We start from the raw sequence: 24,717 nt of genomic DNA on the forward strand, positions 1-24,717 counted from the left end.
CTGTCGATTATTGTAGACCGGCAGACCATGCCACCCATCACTCCTGGAATCTACCATCATGTCTCGCTTCTTGGCTATTTTTGTGACTTCTTATCTCAGTTTTTCCTTTTTCATTCTTCCTCTCTGTCCCTATCACATCCCCCTTCCTCACAGGGATTATGGCTCTTGCCTAACTAAACTCTGTCCCTGGTTGCCACTAGCATACATTTGAACTTGTCATTCCCTTTCCAGGGACTTGCTATGGCATCTCCATAGGCACAGGGTAGACTCTCAACTCCTTAAGATGGTGTGCGATGGTTTCAGCTCCTTCTAACAACGCTCAACCTCCATTCTCCAGCAGCCTTACTCCATCCTTTGCCTGTTCTGTTACTTCTGCCTGGAAAATTCCTCTCTATCTCCAGAGCCTGGAGAGCTCCAGAGCACCCAGCTTCCTCATTCTCCTCCAACGCTGTTGCTTCCCCTCACTGCCCCCTGAGCCCTGGGTGTACATGGATCGATAATGCTACCTTTGTTGTGTTGAAATTATTTTGGTTACTTTTTGGGCCCTCCTGATAGACCTTGCAAGCTACTTCTCACATGAAAGTCTTTACTTTTTTATTAAACAAGTTTTTTTTAAGCTAATTCAGTTTTAATTTATTTTCATCACTTTTCCTTCATGATTCAGATATTTTAAATTGCAATGAAAATTAACTTTCCATAATATGTCAGGGATTCACACTAAAAAACTTTCAGACTACAAGTGAATTATACAAATAAATTAAAATATCAAATGGAGATCCAGTTATCAAAGTGAAGGCAGTCACCATATTAAAAGTTAACAGTTATTTGTTCAGAGAGCATAAAAAAGTCAACCCGCTAACCAACTGCTGTGATTTAAAGAACTGTTGCAGAGATTCAATGAAAATAGATTAACTTATAAGAACTTGAAGCAAGTGTTAAAAAGAAATATGTGCTTTTATTCGAATGCTTTTAGACTTTAAATATGCCAATTTTGGTAATCAAATTATTCATTTTTTAGTAAGTAATGACACTATAGAACCACAATACTGGTCCAGCATCTTGTCTTCACTTTTCCTTTAAAGCAATAAATGGAACGTGAGGAATCAGAAAGCACTTGCAGGCATCAGTTAATCCAAGATACTGGCTTCTTAGTTCCCAAAGCACTCGCAAAGAAAACCATCGCGGGGCACAGAGGGATGGAAGCACTTCTAATAACTGGAATCTCACGAATGTGTGTCTACATCAAGTCTCATAGGCTGTTTTTTTTAACTTATCCTTTACTTGGTCCCTTTTTATCCCTCAAATACTAGTTTTTCCTGTGATTTTTTTGCCCTTGAAGTACAAAAAGTATGAAATATAAACAAGCTTTTGCATTGTACACTTAGAAGTGTACAATTCAAGCATTATAGATTTATCTGCTTGCAGATAAATCCCATCAAATCGTGGACAATTCAGTAAGATATATAATATATCAGGGCACAGAAAGAACTAACACCTACTTCTTTTCATTACACATAAGATTCAAATATTTAGTCTAAAGAAAAACTTTTAATCATCTTGGCTCTCCTGTGCATTCTCATGTTGATAAACTTACTAAAATATTCCTCTATAATTAAGTTTGGTCTTATTGTTTCAAGTCGGGTTTAAAACCTTAAAACCAGCCATCCAGACAAAAAAGGCAATCAGAAAGATTATTTCTTCCCCACCTCCCTCACCCCAACAACTATGAAGTCAATTTTACGGCATGACCCCAAACACTGGATAGTGATGACAAATATTAGGTCCAGTTTCTTCATAATCCTTTTTGGGGAGGCATACATGGAAGAACTCAGGCTTGGAAGCCAGCCAGCATGGATCCTTCAAACCAAACTGCGTATCACTACATTTTGGATATAATGACTTGTAGACCAGTAGGTTTTGTCTTCAATCTACCACCACTCAATTCCTCACTTAATTTCAGCCTGGCATCTACAGTTCTTTTCATATCTCTTTGCAAGTGATGTCCTGAATCCTTGAACATGGTTGAACCTCCAGAGAGGACAATATTCCCATAGAGAGAACATCTGACGTCAGTAGGACAACTGTGGAAGGCAGCTATGCTCACCACTATACCACCAACGCCTCATGAACAGGACAACTGTGAATTACTCTGTCTACCACTTCCAAGATAGGTCAAGTAAAGCCTGGCTTAGCAAACTCTGGTTGAAAAAAAAAATCAGTTTACAAGAATCTCTTATAACCAACACTAATGGAAAATTTCTTTCTTTGAGATAGCATTGGTTCCAGTGTACTGTTTAATCTGCTTTGCTCCATCTGTGTCATACTTGTTAAACTCGTACTAAATCTGGGCAAGCGTAACTGTTGTGTCCTTTAAAGCTTCCAAGGATTGCTCTGAGGGATTCCCATTTCTCCTTCTCTCGGCAGTTGCTGAATAAAATATGTTATATTTCATCCTGTGTTTGGAATGTGCTTAATACATCTGCCAATCACATACCCTTCGGCCACAGAGATGACATGAGTGACACTGTCTTCGCTGTCTATTACCATGCCAGTCAGGCGCTTGTCTTGAGGTCTAGGATGCAGCTAAGGGCAAGAACAGCCTGCACAGAAGTGTACAAGCTTGGAACATAATTTCAGCAGTATATTCCCTGTTTTTTGGTATGTTCAGTGGAGGTTTAAGTAAAACAAAAATAATAGTCTTCAGGTTCTGCTCTTAAATATTTAAAGATCATTTGATCCATAAACTTCCCAGTCTTTAGCTATACTGTGACGAGTTGGCCACTTTTTCTCATAGGAAGGTTTTTCTGTTGCTTCATCACCAATGAAGAAGCCTAGGCCATCAGCACCTTTCTTCACACTCCTGTGAGCTTGCTCGCCCACTTCTGCTGACTGCTTAATGACAAAACTCCATGCCAAAATCTACCACACAGGCCGGCAGCTGTCTCACCATCACCTGCTGCTGCCGCCGCCACTGTCTGCTTGGTGCTAGCGGGGCCAGGGTTGGGCAGCAGGAGATGGAAGCTATATGACCATCCACAACCGGCTGCCCTCTCTGCTGGGGAGTGATGGGCAGAGCCGGGAAGCAGCAAGTGAGAAATCAGCAGGCTTGGTCAGTGGCTACCACTTCCACAACCCAGCAGGCAGGCTGTCCTGAAGTCTTTAGAAATGGTTGTTGAGTGACTGAATGACTGTTTATGCTTGCATTCTTTTCTCATGACTTCAAGCTTACAACTTTTATAGAAATCAGAGTTTTCCAGACCCCCGATAGCTAACTACTGGGGTGTTGCACCAAAATTAAAAATTTCTTTTGTTGTATTAGTTTTATGTTTGACTCTGGCATCTGCTTTGTTTTGAGCTTTGGCTTTCGTAAATTAGGAGTCGGAACTTCTTCACATCCAGGAAGTGTTATCTTCATATCCAGAAAAATTTTCTTGCAGTCAACCAACTAATCATTCCAGGAGTATAGTCATTATGCTAATGAGCTTTCTTTTGCAGAGATGTTGGGTACTGTGCAAAGTATTTTTAGAGGCAGCATCTCATTTCATCCTCATGATACCTCTATCAAGAAGATACTAGCCTTATTCCCCCTTTTACTAGGTGGGAATTAAGGCTTGGCAAGGTTAAATAAAACTTGTTCAAGGTCATACAGCTGGTGAATGGTTTTGTAAGGATGCAAGGACAGGCCTGTGTGATTCCAAGACAAGTACAATACAGTACTTGTCACCATTGCATGAGATAAATCTGTTGCTACTCTCCAGTCTCTTCCTCTTGATTTTTCATCTTTGCATAAATTCAAGGTGTCGCTATAATTCATTTGAGCCATATGTCACCTGTTTCGTCTCTATTAAACAGAAGCTCTAAATCAGCTGTTGGCGAACTGGCCTGCATGTCAAATATAGCCCATCACCAATTTTTTTGTACAACCTATGAGCTAAGAATGATTTTTACATTTTTTTAATGGCTGAGAAAAACAAAAGAATAATATTTCGTGACACCTAGTAATTACATACAATTAAAATTTCAGTGTCCACAAATAAAATTTTATTGGAACACGTATCCAAGCTCTTTTTTTTGCGCATACCATCTATGGCCACTTCTACACTTTAAAATAAATAAAGCAAAGTCGATTAGTGTGACAAGAGCCAGCATGGAGCACAAAGCCTGGAATATTACTATCTGGTCATTTACAGAAAGTGTTTGCCAGCCTCAGCTCTGAGCTGTAAGTCTGGAGAATTTCTCTATGCTAGTATGCACATTTCTGAAGCCCTGGGCGGAACTCTAAAGTGGTTTTGTCTGCATCTGCAATTGGGTGGTGTGTTTTTTTGGAGGCTCTCCAATCACTTAACAATTCGGATTCATCCTGGTGACCTGGGAAGAGCCTCGGTCTGGAATATATTCTTCCTTTGTAATTCAGAAGACTCTCATGCCCAAAGGCACTTCTGGTAATGCCACACTGATGGCCACACACCGATGAACTCCTTTATCCAGAGTTTGCAATGTGGCCTCATTGTAATTCCTAACCAGGGGAACCGAGCTTGCTCCCCGCCACTGATTTCCTCCACTTCCCTCATCATTCCCGTCTTGTTTTAATTATTCCAACTTTACTTTGCCTTCTCCTTTGCTTCATTTTGAATGAGTCCCAATTTGTTTTTCTTGCCAGTTCTCTACTTATTTTTCCCAGGGCTTAAGAAATGATTCTTGAGGGTGATGTCATTTTCATGTTTATCTTCTCTCTCTAGCATGACTTTGATTAAATATGTATGTTTTAATTGGTGAACCGTGTTTTAAGGGAGTTGATCATTGCAAGGACCATGGCCAGTTTCAGCCTCAGTTAACCTGAGTTGATTTGTACAATAGCAATGGAATGTTTTGGCTCCTGTTGCAGGAGGAGTGGATCATGTATGTTGTACAGGCTTTTCAGAAACTTCATGCAGAAATTATGTGAACCAGATGGTACCCTTTTGAGTTGCCAGACATGCATATTTTAAAGAAATATGGTGTATTTATTCTCCTTGGTAGACTTAGATGAGAGTTCTTTGGGAATGGAAATCAGCTGAAATTGGCCATAATTGAAAAATTCTTGGAAGCTTGTCATCAAAATAAGATGTGTAATATCAGAAGACCAGCATAGATTGTTAAGTAACATGTATTTTTGAATTTATTTAATTTACTTCCCCAAGTATGAAAAGCCTTCATAGCCTTCATGAAAAGCCTTTAGACTTCAGTAAAAAAAAAAAAGGTATACTCCATGGTATGTTTTTTCTTTGATAAGGCTATTGATTTGCTCACTGAGATTTCTTGGGGGCATTTGGGGCAGAGAGAATAGGTGGGTATGAAGTGGAGGAGATTGTGTGGGCCCAGAGGATGAATGGAGAGTGAGGGCTGAGTCATTTAACCGAAAGCTAATGGGGGTCACGACCTGGGAGAACTTGCAGGTTATGGAAGGGGCAGAGCCTTGGGAGGACGCTGCTGGGTTTCCTCTGAGCAGGCAGGAGATCTCAATCAGTAGTAGTTACCTCTAGGCACTGACTACTGAGCAGCGATTGCAGAGGAGGCTGGGTTTCTCTGCAGATAATATGAAGGTCCTAATGATGGGAACCCGGGAGCCCCAGCCAGGTAGGAAGGAGAGTGGAGCCAACTTGACTCTGCGCCGGCACTTCCTGGGGAAATGTTTCTCAGTGCCTCAGCCTCCTTACCTGTGAAATGGGGGTAATACTTCATAGGGCTGCTGTATATGTGAGACTTGCACAGTATCTGGCCCAGTTCTAAATTGGAGGGTTGTAGTGAGGGTAAGGAATTATGCATCTTAAGTGTTTTGCATATAATATGGTTCAATAAATGGTGATTTAATTGTAATAATCATTTAACAGGGAGTCGTACAACCTGCTGGTGAAGAGTTTGGGTTCAGAGTCAGGGAGACCTGGTTGGACTCCCAGCCCAGCCATTTAGTAGTGAGTGGTGTGACATTAGACAAACCCCTTCCCTTCTGTAAGCCTCCATCTGCTCTTCTGTGTGACGAGGGGAATAATAACTCCAACGTGGTAGACTCAGAGAATTAAATGACCTAATGCACGTGAAGGACTTAGCACAGGGCTCGGCACGTAATGAACATGCAATAAGCACTGTTAACTATTTCAGCTGGCACCCTGCTTGGGACAGAAAATCAAACTCTGCTCGTTAAAGCAAAATGTGGCCGAGCTTCACCCTCACAAGCTCCTTATGTGAGAACCCATTTCTGGGTCCCTGGGGAGCAAAAGGCATGCTGGGGTGATGACAGATCTCTCAGTTCCCCTCAACCCCTCCATAATGCTATGTGTTTCCATACTGCGTACATTAAGATCTGCACGTAGTAATTTATGACTTAAGGGCTAAGTGCCTATTTTCAGGATCCTTCAAAGATGAGCACATTTGGGATCAGCACTGCGGGAACTCCCCTGTTGTTTCATGTGTAGTGTTGCATTTGGAGGTAGTATAGCCTGGTGGTTAGCGTGTTCTGGGGTGTAGGATAGTGTAGCTGGACCGTGTATATTGCTTTCTTTGGTTTGGAGGTCCCCATAAGCAGACCTTGAGACAGAAACTTGTGGGGAGGTAGGTTTTTTGGTTGCTGTTGGTTTTGAGGTGATCCCAGGAAAGCCAGGGGAGGAGTGGGGAAGAGAGACGGGGAAGAGAAGGAAACCAGTGAAAGGTGTGCTACCAAGTTTGTGCCCTCTGAGGGCACGGGGGCCCAGGATTACTGGGGAACTCTCAGAGACTGTGTGGAAGCCACCTCAGCATCATCCCAACCAGAGGCAGGAGACTGGGCTGTTTATCTACCAACTGCCTGGCCATCATTGGCTGAGGGCTGCTCCTCAGTGTTAACTATTTGGTACTTCCAGGTTCCCCATCCTACGGTTTGATGTTGTTCATGTAGCTGGGAAAAAACCCTCCCGCCTGGAAGTTGCAGGTATTTGCAGTAAATAGTCTTCTAGAGATGCGTCCTGGGGGACCATGGGCGGGGCACTGGTAGCATCTATATGCTCCCTTCCTCTGATGTGCAGTGTTGCCTCTGCCACCTACCAGCTCTGTGATCTTGGGTGCACTACTTATTGTGCCTTGGTTTTCTCATCTGTAAAATAGACATAATAATAGTACCTCCTTCCTAGACTTTTGTGATGAGGATTAATTGAATGGCACTGGGTAGGATGCTTGCCACATAGTAATGGCTAAGTAAATGCTAGCTTTTATTAATATGTGATTATTTATTGAGTTTCTTCAGGTTCATTGTCAGTGTGATTAAATTTACCATTGTGATGTAAAGTGAAAGTCTTTGGAATGAAGATTAACTTTTAGTTGTATCTTCGGGCATCAAAATCATTTCTTTGATTTTTATTTATTTTAAAACTATTACAACAGGAATGAAAAAAATTTAAGATGAAAAAAACCCTTCTAATTCTACCACCTGTATGCCATTATTTTTATTTTTAATCTTTCTGTTCTTTGGAAGCCTGTCAATATAAATTTATGTATCTACACTGTTATAATAATTAGTGGCAAACTCCACTTTTATCACTGTTGATCTAATAAAAAAATAATAACCACATGCCAGGCACACTTCACAGACTTTAGCTCATACAGTTCTCACCACTCTATGAAGAAGAGGCTATTGTTCCTATTTAACAGGTGAGGAAACTGAGGTGCACAGAGATTATGCAACTTTTTTTTCAAAGCATACAGTTGTTGCTTTATGGGGTCAGGGAGAACCTGACCCCATAACCTGGGAGACCACAGAGCTCAGTCTGCCCCTCTTCTCAGGGCCTCTCGTGATGGATGACATGGGATCCACATTGGAAGTACATTCATTGGGATGTCTCTTCTTTCCTGACACCTGTTTATTTGTTCTTTATGGATTAAGGGAACTAATTCCTATCACAGAGAATGGAAATACGCTGAAATTGTCTTTCAATGGATGACTTTAGAACTAGGGGTGATGTGGCACTAGGAGATTAGGTGGCCATTGGATTTGTATTTTGACAGTAATTTGCCAGTTTTGCTCTACTGAGGTGGAGCTGTTCCCCACCGCTGCACTTTTGATATAGTTCACTTCAGAAACGGCTTAATTTATTTGTTTTTGACTTGAGTTACGTTACACCAGGCAAACATATTTTTCAAGAACTGAAATTTCAGGCTGGCAAAAGGAAACAACGCAATGCTCTTCTTTAGTCATGTATTTGAAAGCACATGATGCTGTGCTATGATGGCAGAACATTCTCTAGCACTGTATGAAGGTTTTTGGAGACTCAGGGATCGATTATTTATTTTTGATGAAAATACCTTCTTTTCCTTGTGCAGAGAAATATGTGGTTCAGGCTGCATTGAGGGAGAGCTACTCTTGCTGTTTCTGTCTTGCAGAGATTATGCTCTTGGATTTGGTATTTTCTACCTGAGGCAGTTCTACTTGAGAGAGAAATACTGTAAAAAGCCACTAGAGGGATATTGATATCTATTGTGGGGAAAGGAGTTAATTTTCTTATTGAAAGAAGACAACATTAAAGAAGGAACAAGCCATTTCCAATTTATTACCCAATTAAAAGATGGTTCTAATTTATCCTCTTACCTAGTGGAGTTTGAGAGTGCCCCTTTGCCATATCCTTGCCAACACTGGGTATTTTTATTCTTTTTAAATTTTGTCATCATGATAAATATAAAAACATGTATTGTTTTGATTTGTGTATATTGATTTCATGTGTGTGCTGACCATTTGCATTTCTCCTTTTGTAAATTTCCTTTTATTTTCCATTTTTTCTACTTGATTGTGAGTTTCAAATTTATCTTTGTATATTAAGTATATTAATCCATCATCCTGTGTCATGTAACAGTTTATTTGGGAAATCCTCTATGGTTAGACATTTGTGTTGTTTTCCTGTTTGTAATTGTTATTACAAATTGTGTCCAATTTTTTTTTAACATAGAATAGTGTTTCCTTTGACACATTCTGTCTTTTCTATCTTTATGGAATTCCTGTTATGTATATTGACTACCCCTGCCCTCCCAGGGCGTATTCTCCAAATCTCGTTTCTTTCTACAAAGATAATACTGTCCTGACTTTTTTTTCTTTTAAATTCAGTGAGGATTTTCTCCAGCTTGTCCTCTAAGTCTCTGATTTGGTTTCCTTTGATATACAAGCTGGCTTTTCAGTGCTATCATGTGTTTAATTTGACAGTTATGTTTTTTCTAAGGATGGAAATCTTGATCTCAATTTGTCTCTTTCCCAGAGACGCAGTGTCCCACTTAGGAATAGGAATAAGTGACCTGCTTTCACGTTTTCTTCTGTCACTTTCTGATTCTTATGGGTGTACTTGCTTTCATTTCTCAGATTGGTTCCGTTAATTTGAACTATCAACTTTCTTCCTATGTCAAGTGATTTTTTTTCTTGCTGTTAAAGAAAGTGGCCTTATTGTGTCTAGTTTCAGCAAGCGAGATGTGCTCTGTCAGCCCAGAAGAGGTGAAAAAGGAGAGGCTTAAATTTACAGTTTCACTTTCTCCAGAGAAGGTTACTGTTACTCCCTGGAAGCAGGGAGGGCCTTGCTCTAGACCAGTGCTGCCCAACACAACTTTCTGTGATGATGAAAATGTCTTAGGATCTGAGCTGCCTGATATGACAGCCACTAATCACACGTGGCTATTGAGCATTAGAAATGTGGCTAACGTGACTATGATAGAATTCTAAAGTTTTATTTAATTTTAATTAATTTAAATTTAAATTTAAATTTAAATTGCCATATGTAGCCCTTGGGTGTGTACTGGACAGCATAGCCACCATGAGGCTAGAGACCATGTGTGTGTTGTTTACTGCTGTGTTCCCAGCCCCGGTTTCACATGACAGGCACTTAATATTTATGGAAGCAATGAATGCAGCTGGGGGAAAACTCTGGCGGGGTTTTCTTTAACTGCTGTGTCAACAGTTCCTTTTCTCTTCGTGTGTCTGCGCTATGTAAGGCACTCTGCATTCATTAGTAACTACCATGAATGCCCTTTTAGGGGCATCTGTGGGACTTACACCCTATGGCCCTTTATTTATCCCATTATGTGTGCCATTCTGACCAGTGAGTGAGGGATCATCCATCCTTGCTTCAGGCATTCTTGCCTGCTTTATGTCTTTCAGAAATTTCTCAAAGCTTTTGCCAGGTAGATTGGAGTTGCCTCATTTTCCAAAGTGCATCTAGAGATTCTGAATTTTATAATCCTTGGTCATTCTGGTTATGCATTGAAGAGACTGTCTTTGCTCCATTGTATTGCCTTTGCTCCTTTGTCAGAGATCAGTACACCGTATTTATGGGGGTCTATTTCTGCGCCCTCTGTTCTGCTCCGTTGATCTATTTGTGTGTTCTTTCACCGACACCACACCACTTATTTCACTGTAGCTTTATAGTGAGCCTTAAAGTCGGGCAACATCAGTCGTCCAGCTTTGTTCTTCTTCAGTATCATCTTGGCTGGTCTGGGTCTTTTGCGTCTCCATATAAAACTTCAGAATCAGTTTGTCAATATCTATGAAATAAGTTGCTAGGATTTTGATTGGTATTTTTTACCTTTTATTATGAAAAAATTTAAACATATAGAAAAGTAAAGAGAAAAATACAATGAATACCCCTGCCCCCATCACCTACATCTCACAATTGTTAACATTTTGCCACCTTTGCTTTATCTTCTTTTTTTCCTGAAATATTTTAACAGGCATCATTACATTTCATTCCAAAATACTTCAGTATGCATGTCTGAAAAATAAAGGCATTTTCCTGCTTAACTATGCTACCATTATCACACTTAATAATGATTCTTTATATCATTCGATGCCCAGCCTATATTAAGACTTCCCTAATTGTTCCCAAATGTCATTTATACCTGGTTTGTACAAACCAGGACCTAATCAAGGACCACACACTGCCTTTGGCTGTTATACCTCTTAAATCTCTCTTTTTAAAAAGTTGAGGTGAAATTCACATAACATAAAATTAATCATTTCAAAGTGGTCAATTCAGTGGCATTTAGTACATTCACAGTGTTGTACAACTACCACCTCCATCCAATTTCAAAACATTTTTTCACTCCAAAAGTCCAAAAGTCTTAACTCCAGGATCAACTCCAAAGTCGGAAGTCCAAAGTCTCCTCTAAATACCCTCTAAATCAGATATGAGTGAGACTTGAGGTACTGTCTATCCTGAGGCAGAATTCCTCTTCAGCCGTGAGCCTATAAAACCAGATAATTTACGTGCTTCGAAAATACAACGGTGGCACACGCATAGGATAGACATTCCCATTCCAAGAGGGAAAAATCAGAAGGAAGGGGTGATGGATCCCAAGCTTGTCCAAAGTCTACCAAGGCAAATATCATTAGATCTTAAAGTTCAAGGATGAATCTCTCTGGTTTGATGCTCTGTCTTTGGGACCCACCTGGGTGGTGATCCTGCCTTTCGGGTGGCAGTCCCATCTCTGCACCTCTGCCATTTGGAGTCTTGCCCCCAAGGCTCTGGGTGGCTGCCATCTGTCCTGTTGAAACTGAGGTGATGCACCCCCTCCCCACCCCAACTACAGACTTTGAAACCAAGGAGGCAGCCCGATCATCTCTGAATCGGCTTTGGGATCATTCTTCCCTTTTCTTGAAGAATAGTACATGTTCGCAGCTAAGTAGCTCTATGATCCAGTTCTGTAGGAGCTAACAAATTCCTGCATTTTATCCTGTCTTAGTCCCTTTCAGTTCAAACTGGCAGTGTTTCCGCTGGGCTGGCTGAGTAGGTCCGTGGTTCACACCTACTCTAATCTCCTAGTCAAATGGTTGCTCAGCCATATCCTTAGTGATCTGTTCAGAACTAGAGTTTTCTTTTTCTTTCTTTCTGCTTCTTCTTCTTTCTTTTTTTTGCAATATGGATAGGCTGAGAAATTTCCAAGTCTTTAGGTTCCAATTCGTTTTTGCTTAACAATTCCTTCTTCAATTAACTTCACTCTTCTCTCATTTTACTATAAGTAGTCAGGAAGAACCAAGCCACTTCCCCAACATTTTGCTGAGAAATCTCCTTGGCTAGATATCCAAGTTCTTAAGCTTACAAATTCTATCTTCCACAAAACACTAGAACACAGTTCAGCCACATTTATAGCAAGGATCACCTTTCCTCTGTTGTCCAATAACATGTTCCTCATTTTCATCTGACCCCTCGCCAGAATGGCCTTTGCTCTCCCTATTTCTACCAACATTCCGGTCATGAGTATTTATGTGTTCTCTGAGAAGATGGAAGCGTTCTCTCTAGGTTTCCTCTTCTCTCTGAACTCGCCCCAGAATCGCCATGACACCCGTATTTCCAGGATTCATCTCACATCCCTCCAGCCTCTACCCGTTACCCAGTGCCAAAGCTGCTTCCACATTTTTAAGTATTTGTTACAGCAGCAGCCCTCTTCTTGGTACCAGCTTGGGTTGCCTAGCAAGATACCATAGACTGGATGACTTAAACAACAGACATTGTTTCCCTCGCAGTTCTGGAGGATGAGAAGTCCATGGTGCTGGAAGATTTGGTATCTGGTGACAGCCTCTTCCTGGCGTGTAGACGGTTGTCATCTTGCTGTGTCCTCACATGGAACAGAAAGAGCTCTAGACTCTTCTTCATCTTAGAAGGATACCGATCCCATTATGCAGGCTCCACCTTCATGACGTTACCTAAGTGTAATTACCTCCCAAGGACCCCACCTCCAAACACCATCACATTGGGGTTTGGTGCTTCAACGTACGAATTTTGGGGGTGGTGGGGACACTCAGGACATAGCAATACTGTGTACAGAGATTTGAGTACCTTTTCAGTTCTTCCGGGCTATGAGTGAGTGGAATTGCTGGGTCATTTTTAAATCTCTTACAATCTAGAAGAGTTTTCTTCACCTGACTTTTTTTTCTTGTTCTTTTCTCCCCTATGCCATCAATTTGTTGAAATGACCAGTCCCACCTTTGTGCTGTGTCTAATTGGCTCCTCATGCTGGTGTTCTAGCATGTTCCATTCGGCCTCAAATGTCCCATAATTTGGCTATGATGTCTTCATTTCTGTGGTCTCTTCTTTACTCAGTTCATTCTGTTCGATATACTGGCCTCTTCTATTTTGCATGTGGCCTATTTTGGAGGAATGTGCCCTCATTTCCTATTGTGGACCCAAAGCAGTTTCTACTCTTCCCTGCAGTAAAGCTACGTGCGAGAAGGTCTTTGCTCTTATTCCTCGAGGAACTATTTTTGTTCTCTTACGCTTCAGATTCTGGTCTTAGGCCTCAGACTGTTGTCCTTCTGTTTACTCATCCATGAATGAGCCCAGTGTTGGCTCATGGCTGTGATATGCTGTTCACTCACAGTGCCCTCCCTGTCCTCGCCGACTGAGGCCAGCGGCTGAACCGGTGTCTCCAGAGGGACAGTTCTATCCTGTCACACATCTTGGGCAGCTCTTTTTGGCTGACATAGCTTCTTTTTCCCCCGCACCGTACTTTTTCTGACAAGTGATAAAATGGATGTCGGCCCTGCAGGACCTGAGGCCACCTCTGATCAATCTTTCATCCCATGAAAATGTGTGTCTGCCTGCGGGCACTATTCCCGGGTCACCCAGGAAGGCAGTTAGTCTGGTCACCTCTGCGCGGTGTGGGGTTGCTCCCTAGGAGCTGTCAATTCAGGATGGATGAGGAACAAAAGTTACTGATGAGACATAGAGACCCGACTTCTTCAGAAAGTGGTTCCCAGAAGTGTCAGGGAGTTATGTGGTTGGATTGAATCCCTTGAGTTTTGTGTAGGAGCAGCCAGTGGGGTTTGAGTATTGATGGGGTCACTGCTAGCCCACATGGTGCTCTTCATGAATTAGAAAAAGGTTTGAGACCCTTGGCTTCTGTGATCAGGAACATTGTGGTGCTATAGATACTGAATTTGTTAGAGCAGGTCATTGGACTGATACTGCTAGAAAATTGTATGGTAAGTACACAGACCGATAGCGTCTGTGATGGAAAGGGCCTGCTCCCTTGGACGTGGCACAGTTGTCACGGAACCACGTGCTCAGCTGCACACTGCAGCCACCTCGGGTTTTGTGCTGATGTTCACTGGTCAGTGATTATATACTTGAATTCCTTCCTGTCAGTGGAAGAGCCTTCTGATTTTGGTATATGGAAAATGACTCTTGTTCAGATCTCTTGCTTTTATTAGTTTTCATGGGAACTTGGGTGATCATCTAGGCACTGTTAGTTACCTGCCTCCCCTGACCCAGAACACTGATGTTGACTTTTTAAGCTGTGTACCAGGGTTGAATGGGGGGCCCTGAAAGTCCAGCATGGCTTGCGCTAGCGAAGCGGGTGCCTTGTAAGTAGCGGGTCTGCTTTGTGGCTTATGAGATGCTCTGTTTCTCCTTATGGCATTCTCCAGGCAGATGTTACATCTTGTATGACTCCCAGGAAATGAGGTTGGCTCCTGAGTGTGACTTGAGGAATTAGACTCTTTGGTCTACTTTCCCCAATTATGATAATAAATACCTACATGAGAAGAAAATTCAAGCAGCACAACAAAGCTAAAGGAAAAAGGCTAAGACTTTTTACTTAAATTCCATTACCCACGGTTAGCTACCATTACCTCCATATCTCCATCCCTGCCCCATTCCCTTTTCCCACATTCATCTAATTTGCTTTTCCAGGATGTTTATTGCTTCCTTTGATGAGGGGGTGAAGCCTCCCCCTAGTTCCCCTGTAGTAGCTGTTCTATTACCCAGTCCTTCCCCAGGGTGTGCTAGCACAGGGGCAACTTTATGCTTTTGGAAGCTGCATTATTCTTCTATAACTACAAACACAAGGTTCCTGTCCTGCTGAATGGTCCAGTAACCCTGGAGCACAGCAGATTTAGATTTCAATCTATCAGTGCTTTGTGATCTTGGGAAAGTCACTTAACCCCCCTGGCCTCCATTTCTATTTAAAGAGAGGCTGAACCAAAATGCAGGGGAATTAGGCCTATCTGAGGGAGAACAGCCTGTGGGACAGGTGTGTACCTGTTGTCAGTGGGATGAAGTGGGAATTCTCTAGAGATAAAGGAGATGGCCGGCTAGCTAGGCAGGTGAAAGGGAACTGAACCTGTCTCCGGGGCCTGGGCATTTTTTGCCAGGCTTGGGGAATGGAGTCACCAGGGACAGAATTGTTTGGCCCACAGAGGTCACAGAGGTCTGCTAAGAGATTGGGAAGAGATTGATGACCTTGAGTGAGAGCTAACTTCAGGGAGGACGAGGTTGGGACCCTCAAGACATCTCCACGCTTGGATATATATATAAAAATATAATATGTATTTTATATATTATATATATATATAAAATTTTAATGTTTTATTTATTTATTTTTGTTGGGGGAAGGTAATTAGGTTTATTTATTTATTTAATGGAGGTACAGGGGACTGAACCCAGGACCTCCTGGCGCGTACTCTACCTCCCCTCTCACCACTGGATATTTGACCTCCCCTTCTCTGTGGCGCTTGGCTGCCTCTCTCCCCCTGTGGTATTGTGTTAAAACTGCCCCATTAATAGATGCTCTGTGATGGTTTGTTGTTATTTTCTGAGGACCTTGATTAGCAGAGGCTTTGCTCTACACACTGCACTGTCCCAGGTGACTCTCAGATGCTGGTCACTTGTCAATAAAGGCTGGAAGGACTCTGGGAGTCAGTAGGATGGCTCAGCCTCCACGTGGAGAGGAAGCCACTTGGGAGGTCTCCCAAGGATAAAAGTTTGTGGGCTGTTTCTGATAAACGCAGTGAGTAGAAAATGTTATTTGTAGCTTTTGAGATATCCACTGTAGGTATAGTGAGTAAGGAAGGGAAGGGAGCTCTGACACCTGGTTCTCCGTTCCTGGTTCCTGACACAGCTCCCCAAACCGCTGGAATCTCATGAGTGATTAGAGTGTCTTTTGTATGCTAATGAGACGGCTGGTGGCTGAGGGCCCCTAGATAGCTTTAGGATGGGGGCGGGTCTCCAAAAAGATTAAGGCAAGATTAGAGAGGTAGAACTTTTAGCCCTGTCTCCTGACTTCCAGGGAGGGGATGGTTGGGGATTGAGTTAATCACTAATGGACAATGATTTAATCCATAATGCCTACTTAATGACACCTCAGTAAAAACTCTTAAATGAAGAGGTTCAGAACTTCCCAGTTGGTGAACACATGGAAATGCAGGGAGGGTGGTGTGCCCAGAGAGGGCATGGAAGTTCTGTGCCCCTCTTTAGTTCTTTGCTCTATGCATCTCTTCCATTTGGCTGTTCCTGTGTTGTATCTTTATAATTAAACTGGTAATGATAAAGTGCTCTCCTAAGTTCTATAAGCTGTTCTAGCCAATTGTCAAACCCAAGGAGGAGGTTGTAGAAATCCCTGGCTTTGTAGCCAAGTCGAACAGTGTGGGTAACCTGGGGACCCAATGCTTGTGCCTGGCGTGTGAAGTGAGGGCAGTGTTGTGGGACAGAGCCTTTAACCCTATGGAGTCTGATGCCAACGCCAGGTAATTAGCGTCAGAATTGAATTGTAGGGCACTCAGCTGGTGTTGGAGAGCTGAAGAACTGGTTGTCGACCCCCACGCATTTGGAATGTTTTGAGTAAAAACAGATCACTATCTCTGATGCCTTTAAGAAGATGAATAGGCTGGAATATTGTTAGTCTGGGATGATGTTGAAGGAATTGGCATCAGAGAGGAGATCAAGAGAGACTCCTTCCCACCAGAGGCTGGCACCATCCCTGAGCTCACAGTCAGTGTTTCTCGAATGAGTGAGTTGACAACATGGAACCTAGTCTGGAAAAAGTTTGTTGGAGGCAAGTGGAGATGACCTTGTATACTTAAAGTACAGTGAGGTTCTTTACCAAACAACAACAGCCGAAGATTTTCAACTTGTCAATGTTGTATGAAACGTTGCTTTGGACTAGATCATTCTCTGCATTGAATTTTAGCATTTCCTCAAGAGCCTTAGCCTTTTTCTTTAGCATGTGCTGTATGTGCAATACAACACAGTAAGGCAGACTTTTCTTGTAAAATGGTGTAGATGAGAGGATGTGAACGTCTCTCCGCTTTGGAATTTGTTGGAGCTTAAAGTGTAAGCAGAGTCACACATTCAAAATTCAGAGTCAGAGGGATCCATGCAGTGCTTGCTTGGTGCTGGTATGGAGGCTGGTTTCAAAAGGAGCTTGGTATTTGTAAAGGTGCTCTAAGGAGTGGCAGAATAAATGACATCTTCAGATGCGCGTTCCAAGTCACAAGCAAACCCAGCTTGAAAATTTCCAGCAAGGCCTTTGAATGACACAGAGCCTGACTTGTCTTCTTCATATTTGCTCAGCTCCCCCAGCATTTGGAAGAAGTTAGCCTGCTTGGGAACATACTGAATTAAGGAACATAGCCAACCAACAAAAGGGGAGAAAATTTTATTTCAAGCTAGACAAACCTTTAGTTGTTAGAGGCCCTTACTTCCTGATGTAATGCAGTTGGAAGGTTAATGATTTCTGTTGATGGTGTGAATTGGCCCTTTTCTCCTGTGTGCTTTTTAATGCATGGTTTCTCCTTCAGAGATCAAGGGCTTCTAGGAGTGGCTGAGAGGCTGGAGAGCATCATAGCTCTGCTCTTATCTGTTTACAATAATAGGTTTTATTTATATAAATAATTCTCCTGTTTAAAATATGTAAATTTCCTGACTGGTTATTATTGAAATTTGAGAATCTACTTTTGTGTATACTTACTTGTAACTAATGACATTTACGGATATCCTTCACTGGTTTTCATTTCTTTTTATTGATTCATCTTGCATCTTCAGAGTATTCAGTTATTCATTTGAAACATATTTATTGAGTACATGCTATGTACCAGACACTTTTCTAGGTGATTGGAGTGTAAACGTGTTTAAAACTGATGAATATATATATGGTAAGTTTAAAAGTGATAAGGACTATGGGAAAAAAGTGTAGAACAAAAGGAAGACGGATTGGAGCAGTAGAGGTGGGGTATGGGACAGTTGCAGTTTTAAATAGGATGGTCAGTGTAGGTCTCATTGAGAAGGTGACATCTGAGCAAAGACTTGGAGGCGAGGAAGTTGGCTGCGCAGATATCTGCTGGAAACGTGTGCTAGGCAGGGGGAAGAGCTGTGCAAAGGCCTTAGGGCAGGAGCCTGCTTGAGGTGTTTGAGGACCCAGGAGGGGAGTGGAAGGAGCAGAATGAGCCAGGAGGTGTAGGATGGTCAGGAAGGATTCGAGGCCGCTTCTCTGGGGCCTTGCTGGAAAGACTCTGACTTTTACGCTAAGTGGAAAGAGGAGCCACTGCAGGGTTCTGAAATATTGGACTTAAATTTTAGAAAGATCATTCTGTGTTGCTCTTTTTGAGAATGGACTTTGGAGGGGCAAAGGTACGACCAAGAAGTAGGCTGTTACCAAGGCACCTTCCCCAGGATCTTAGGGGATTAAGCACTTGGCGAGCCTTTATGGAATGAATGTTTTTTAATACACATTGAGCATTTTAGTATGCTTAAAAAGAAACCCCACACATTTAAGAAATACACATTTTTCTTAGGAAAGGAGGGGACAGAAGTAGGAGGGCTGTGGAATTGTCTATGGAACAGGACATTTTGCTCAAGAAGAGACAGGAAAATGAAGGTTGACTTGCTTTGGAGGTGAGGAATGGGGAGGCATGCTCTTCATGTACTAAGACCAGAGTCCAGGCCTCTTGTTACCGGGTGAATCCCAAGATTGGGGTAAATCTTGCTACTGGGGTGAACTCTCCGATGAACATGTAGAGGGCAAGGGGGTGGCAAGGACGATTATAGTATTCATGTTTTACTTCCAGATGGTCACTATGGATTCTAGCTTTAAATTAGTTTGTATTTTCTGATCTCTCACCTCTTACTAGCTATTCAGCTAGGAGACAGACCTTCTCAGTCATTGGTTGCTCAGTAGTGGGAGCAATGAAGAATTTTGTTTTTAAGTTAAGATTTCATATTTCAAATCCAATTTTATTGGTGTAATAAATGTTGATTCCTGTTAAACTTGACAGGTTGGTCAGTGTTGATTCTTGTTAAATTTAAGAACTCTGTTTACACTTTTAAGAAGATGACTTAAACTTTTGGAGAAGAAAGAGAGCAAAGTTCTTTAAAGAATATGCTATTTTTTATAAGCCTCCCTAATCATCCTGAAATATGAATAATTCAGGGATTTAACCTTAGAACAATTAGCAACTATCCTTTACTGTCTTTTATATATATATATATATATTTTTTTTTTTAATTGAAGTATAGTTGATTTACATATTATCTTGGAGGAGTTTGTGATCACTTAAGGGAGATTCCTCTCCCAGCCCCCCACCTCTCACCCCCAACTTCACAAAATGTATTTAAAATTACACCCTAGGAAAGAATTCAAGCGGGAACAGTGCTCAGAAATACTTGGTATGAAGTTTCATGTTTCTTTTATTTGGTCCTTTCACTTTGGGCCCACACACTTTCCCCATCCTTATGGAGCATGCTCAGTGCTAAGGAGTGAATGCATTAATGTATGGGTTTGCCCATCAACGCCTTGTGTTGAAGGAAAAACAGAAGAGAGTGTCATGGAAGGCTCAGGGATTTTTTTTTTTCTTATTTGGTAATACAAAGTGCTTTTTGTTATTAATGCATGTGCAATTAGACAACTCCATCCAGAATCCACAGCAGTTCTGTAATATGGCTCTGCCTGGTGCAAAATACCTCATTTTGTATAGAAATGCAGAATTGCTTCATGTAGACAGAATAGAAAGAATCTTTGCTTTATTCACATATGAATAAAACGTCTTTGTCCATGGAAAAGAAAAGTGCCTCTTATTGTTTAGAAGCTGTGTGAATTTTAAATTAAACTGGTGGCCCACTATATTATATCTTTCAGGGGAAAAAAAGTTAGCTTTGCTTGTACACGTTTGGGCCTGATACCTCATCTGGTGGCATAAATGATTTTTGCTTGGCAGGTTGGTTTTTATCTAAAAGATATCGTGTTTGCCTCAGCCATCAGTGAATTGCTTTAACAAATTTTTACAATTTTAACTTAAAAATGGGGGGGGGTTGTATTATTTATATTCTTTTGTACCGCAAAGGATTTGAAGCTGTTTACCAGAAATTTAAAGTATGGTGAATCATGATCAGGGAAAATATAAATACATTGTGGTAAAGTCAAGGCTTGTGGAGATCTGTGGGAGTTTATTTACATGTAAATACACTTGTAAGAAGGTCCATGGAGTTGTTATTGTCGATCTTCAAATTTGATGCTGAGCTTCCTGGCAGGCAAAGTGAAAAGAAGGAAGCAATCAGTTAATCTTTTCTCTGAATCTGGGAAGGAGTACTTAGAGCATGTCCATCACAAAGCAGGAGTATGGCATTTAGGCTTTCCCAAAAGAAAACTGACCAATCAGAAGAGTGGACTGAATAAAAGGATGCTGGTGGGCGCTGGCTCCCCAGTGTCTGTGCCTTAAGCCTTACTCTTTATAGAAGGCAGCTCCTCTGCAGTGACACCTGTAGGACCACACGTAGAGACAGGGCTGGAGGAATGCCTGGTGTCCAGTCACACCACCTCTTCAACTCCACATGTGAATGCCTGGCTGCCTTTGAGGTGTCCTCTGGTCCTTAGCAAAGTGAGAAAAATGTAAGGACAAATAAGGGAAAATAGTTTCTATCAAAACTGAATTTACCCAATTTCAAAAATTATCTTCTTCGTATAATTTTAGTATTGAAAGGTCCTTAATAAAATGAAACAGCAGTTAAAAAAAAGTTCTTTCCCAAGAAAATGAAAACTTGAAAACACTTTGTTATATGGTAACAATAATAATATTATAATATTATTATTATATTTTATATCTGTTATTTTATTTTAAATATATTATAATGTAATTACAATTAGATAACTAATTTATAATAATAAGTATAATACTTTACATTATTATTATTATTACTTCTACTGCCATTATTGATATTTACTGCCTGTAAAATCCCAAAGTCTGGGGACTCCTATCTCTTGGACTGTGAACATCCCTATGAGCTGCTTGGTCTCTAGGGTGCCAGTGAAATGTCCCAGTTTGCTCTCCCAGTGTTCTGTGCATGTCCTCTTCCCCCTGCCCCACTCACCTTGGCTCCTGAGGAGCCACGCATTTGACCGTTACCATCTCTCCTGGGATTTCCTCTTAGCACCCCAACCCAGACAGGACACCTGCAAATTAGCAGGAGTCCAGGGTCAGAGGGGAGTTTGTCACTTGGGGCAATGCTGAACCTAAAGGGAGCCAGGCTGTTGAACGGACAGTCATTCGTCATGTGGTTCTGCGTGGTGTCAGTAAGTGTCCTCCCTGAGGTGGGAGTCTCCCAGGGAAAACTGGGTCCCTTGAAGAGACCTGGGATGGCCCTGACAGGTCCTCTCAGGGGGACAGATGCCACCTGTTACTTCAGCAAACTTGGCCTGTCCCTGCTTCCATCCATTGGTGGGGATTGAAACAAACACTTCAGGAACTCCCATTGCCAGTACCTTGATGGGACTGGGGAGGAAGCCTTTCTGAAACCCAGGTGCAGTGACATTAGCTACAGAATATTGTAAGAGAGAGAGATAACTAGTTCAGCTGGCAAAAACAAACAAACAAAAAACAAACCCAAAACAAAAAACAAAACTCTTGAGTAAAATGTGTTTAATACTCTTCATTTTCTTAACAACTCTACATATATTTAATATTAATCTAATCCTTGGCTTCTCTGAGGTCCAAATAGTTTTCATTTCAAAGCTCCTCCCAGGGTCAGAAGTACCAAGCGGTACTTAGTTCAAAGAATTTGCTTTTGAGCAGCGGCCAGGGCTTGAAAGCAAATGCTCTCCTTGTTACTGGTGTCTGAAAAGCTGCTCCTGGTTCTGATGGGTTCGCGTTAGGCTCTCCCGCAGCTTAGACTTAGAAAGCCCCTCTAACTTCCCTCTCTGTGAGGGAAGGCAAGCAAAAGGCGCCCAACAGTGTAGTCGGACACCAGCACCCTCTCCCTGACCTTCACGCCTTCTCTCTTCTCCCCCTCCCCTTGCCTCCTTCCCTCCCTCCCTCCTCCATCCCCCTTCTCTTTCTCCTTCCCTTTGTCCCCTTGCTTGTCGCCCCCAGCCTCTCTCTTTCTCTCCCTCTCTCTCTCTAGCTCTCTCGTGTGCGCACACACACACACACACACACACATGCACACACACACAGTCACAATGTAATCAGCATTGTGTTTCCCCACCTTTGCCTGGCTGTCACCTCACTCTGTCTCTCTCCCCACCAGCTCCCTCCAGATAAGGTGTTATTCTGCAGAAGAACACTCAGAGAATCCTTGTTAACTAGATCAAGGAGCAGCTGGCAACATTTTCCCTGCTTCTCACATTTAACAAAGGTTTTCTCTCCTTTCCTTCTTAACTTCAGAGCAGTTTGAAAACATTCCTTTAAAAGCATGTCTCCGTAGCATCGGTCCTCATGACAAATCCAGATTCTCCTTTTCAGACAGATTTCAGCCACTGCGTGATGACAGTCGGAGTTTGACTTGCACAACAGTTGTACTTTCCCTGTTGTAAATCTGTGCTTCTCTGCTGGGTGTGTTTGTGATGTCTTCCCAGTTCTGCTTTCCACCCAGGTCCATTAATCCCAGCTTAGCGCTCAGAGGGTCTTTGAGAAGCTGTGTAATTGAGATAGAACTAGGTCAAGGTTTTGAACATTAAATGTGTGGGATGTTTGTTACTTGGTAATGAAAAGGAATTTGTTTTCTGAAAGATCACTCATGACTAGGGAATAAAGACTAGGCAATAATATGACATGGTGTCAGAGCTTTCATGATCTTACTCAACCTCCCCTTTGAGCCCCACATCTACCTAAACTGTTGAGCCACGCTGGATGAGTCACCTTTGTCCTTCGACAGGCTCGTATCTGCTTTTTGGTACCTTAGCTCATGCTTTCTTTCATCTGGAAACACCCTTTCCCCTCCTCTTAGCGCCTCCAAATGCTATGAATTCTCCAAGGCAGAATTCCTACCCTGCTTCCTTTATTAAGTCTTTCCTATCTGCCCAGAGCCCAACCCTCTCACTCTGCTGTAGACTTACTTTTCGCTGCTCTGCTCTTTGCGGTTTACACATCTGTCACAATGGGCTAAATCATTGGCCATTAATGATTGATTCTAACTCCAGCCCCCCTCCCCTCCCTTGGAGATCAAAGGGTTGGGATGGAAAATTCCAGCCTTCTACTCACTTGGTCTTTCTGGTGACCAGCCCCATCCTGAGCTGTCTAGGGGCCCCACCTTAAGTCATCCTCAGCATAGACTCAGATGTACTCAAAAGGGACTCGTAAAGAATGACAAAGGACAGTCCCATCACTCAGGAAATTCCAGAGGTTTTAGGAAACCAGGGACAAAAGCCTTGCATATTTCTTATTATACCACAGTAATTTAGAATCCATTCACGTGGAAACAGATTGCTTTTAGGTCGGGAGTTTGTGTGCCTCTTTTGAACCCTTGAAATGTAAGCAGAGGAGAAGTGGGCTCCTCCTAGTCACAGGTGTCACGGGTCAGACTTCTGCTACCTGAGCGTGTGCCAATGCCTGGAGCCTGTGAATGTTACTTTCTCTGGCAAAGGGACTTTGCAGTCGTGATTAAGTTAACTGTCTTGAGATGAGGGCATTACCTTGGGTTACCTGGTTGGGTCTGATGCAGTCATGGGGGTCCTTGGTAAGACAGAGGCAGGACAGAAGAGAAGGTAAAGTAAAGATGGGAATAAGAGATTTGAGTGAAGTGAGGAAGGGGTTGGGGCCAAGGGATGCGAGTGAAGGTGACCTTCAGAAGGTGGAAAAGGCAAAGACATGGATTCTCCCCTAGAACCTCCAAAAGGAACCAGCCCTGCCAGCACCTAATGTGAGCCCTGATTTTTGACTTCTGACCTCCAGAACTGTAAGGAAATAAATCTGTGTTGTTTTAAGCCCCTAAATTCTTGGTAATTTTTTATAGCAGCAATAGGCTTCCTGCACTTGAGTTCATCATTTAGCAGCAGCGATGCCCAAGTGTGAGCTGTGGATAATTGTTTTTAGCATTTCAAAGAACTGTCACCTGGCCCAAATAAACTGTTTTCACACTTTGCTTAATTGCTTGTGCTATATTTTAGTCCCTAGCTTTGATCACCTGTGTGACAAATGGAATCAGAATGAATTCCAAAGCTAACAGGCAGAGGGCCTGACATAACTTCACAGAGATGACACGGGTGGTTTGGAAAGTGTTTTGCTTGAAAGCACCTGGCTGTAGGTAGCAAGCTGTGTGTTTGTCTTGGGGTGAGGGTGGGGTAGGGTGCAGGTAGGAGGGTGAGATGGAGAAATGAGAGTTAATTCCTAGGCAGGGTTTCTCAAACCTGTGTGAACTAATGTCCCCCCTTTTATAAAAAGCTTCTTGTGTTGAGTTAAATTTAGCTTTGTTATATTGTTACTTAAATATGAATGAACATAAAACTAAATGTTAACTTACGCTTATAGCTTTAAGACAAGTATAAACTCCAAACTTATTTCAAACAAAACTACTAACCCAATAAAATTCAAATGAACACCACTGAGTTAATGTCATGGATAATGTTCTTTTGCTTGATCTAATTTGGCGTTCTCATCATGATTTCACACAGACTTGTAAAGTTCTAGTGCGTTATCTCTGTTTCAACTGAACCATGTTTAATTCACTATATGATATTGTTATGTTCAAAGAAGCA

The 24,717-nt window shown here is 42.1% G+C and overlaps 1 protein-coding gene and 1 pseudogene across 4 annotated transcripts in view; one reads left to right on the plus strand and one right to left on the minus strand.

The window, feature by feature from the left end:
- Window positions 1-24,717, plus strand: part of SH3GL3 (SH3 domain containing GRB2 like 3, endophilin A3) — a 104,762-nt gene that overhangs the window by 13,914 nt on the left and 66,131 nt on the right. The gene's annotated exons all lie outside the window — the stretch shown is intronic.
- On the minus strand, window positions 1,738-21,140 carry LOC107035092 (actin-related protein 3-like; annotated as a pseudogene).

This window comes from Vicugna pacos, chromosome 27 (assembly GCF_048564905.1).
Source record: "Vicugna pacos chromosome 27, VicPac4, whole genome shotgun sequence".
In the NCBI taxonomy this organism is placed as follows: Eukaryota; Metazoa; Chordata; class Mammalia; order Artiodactyla; family Camelidae; genus Vicugna; species Vicugna pacos.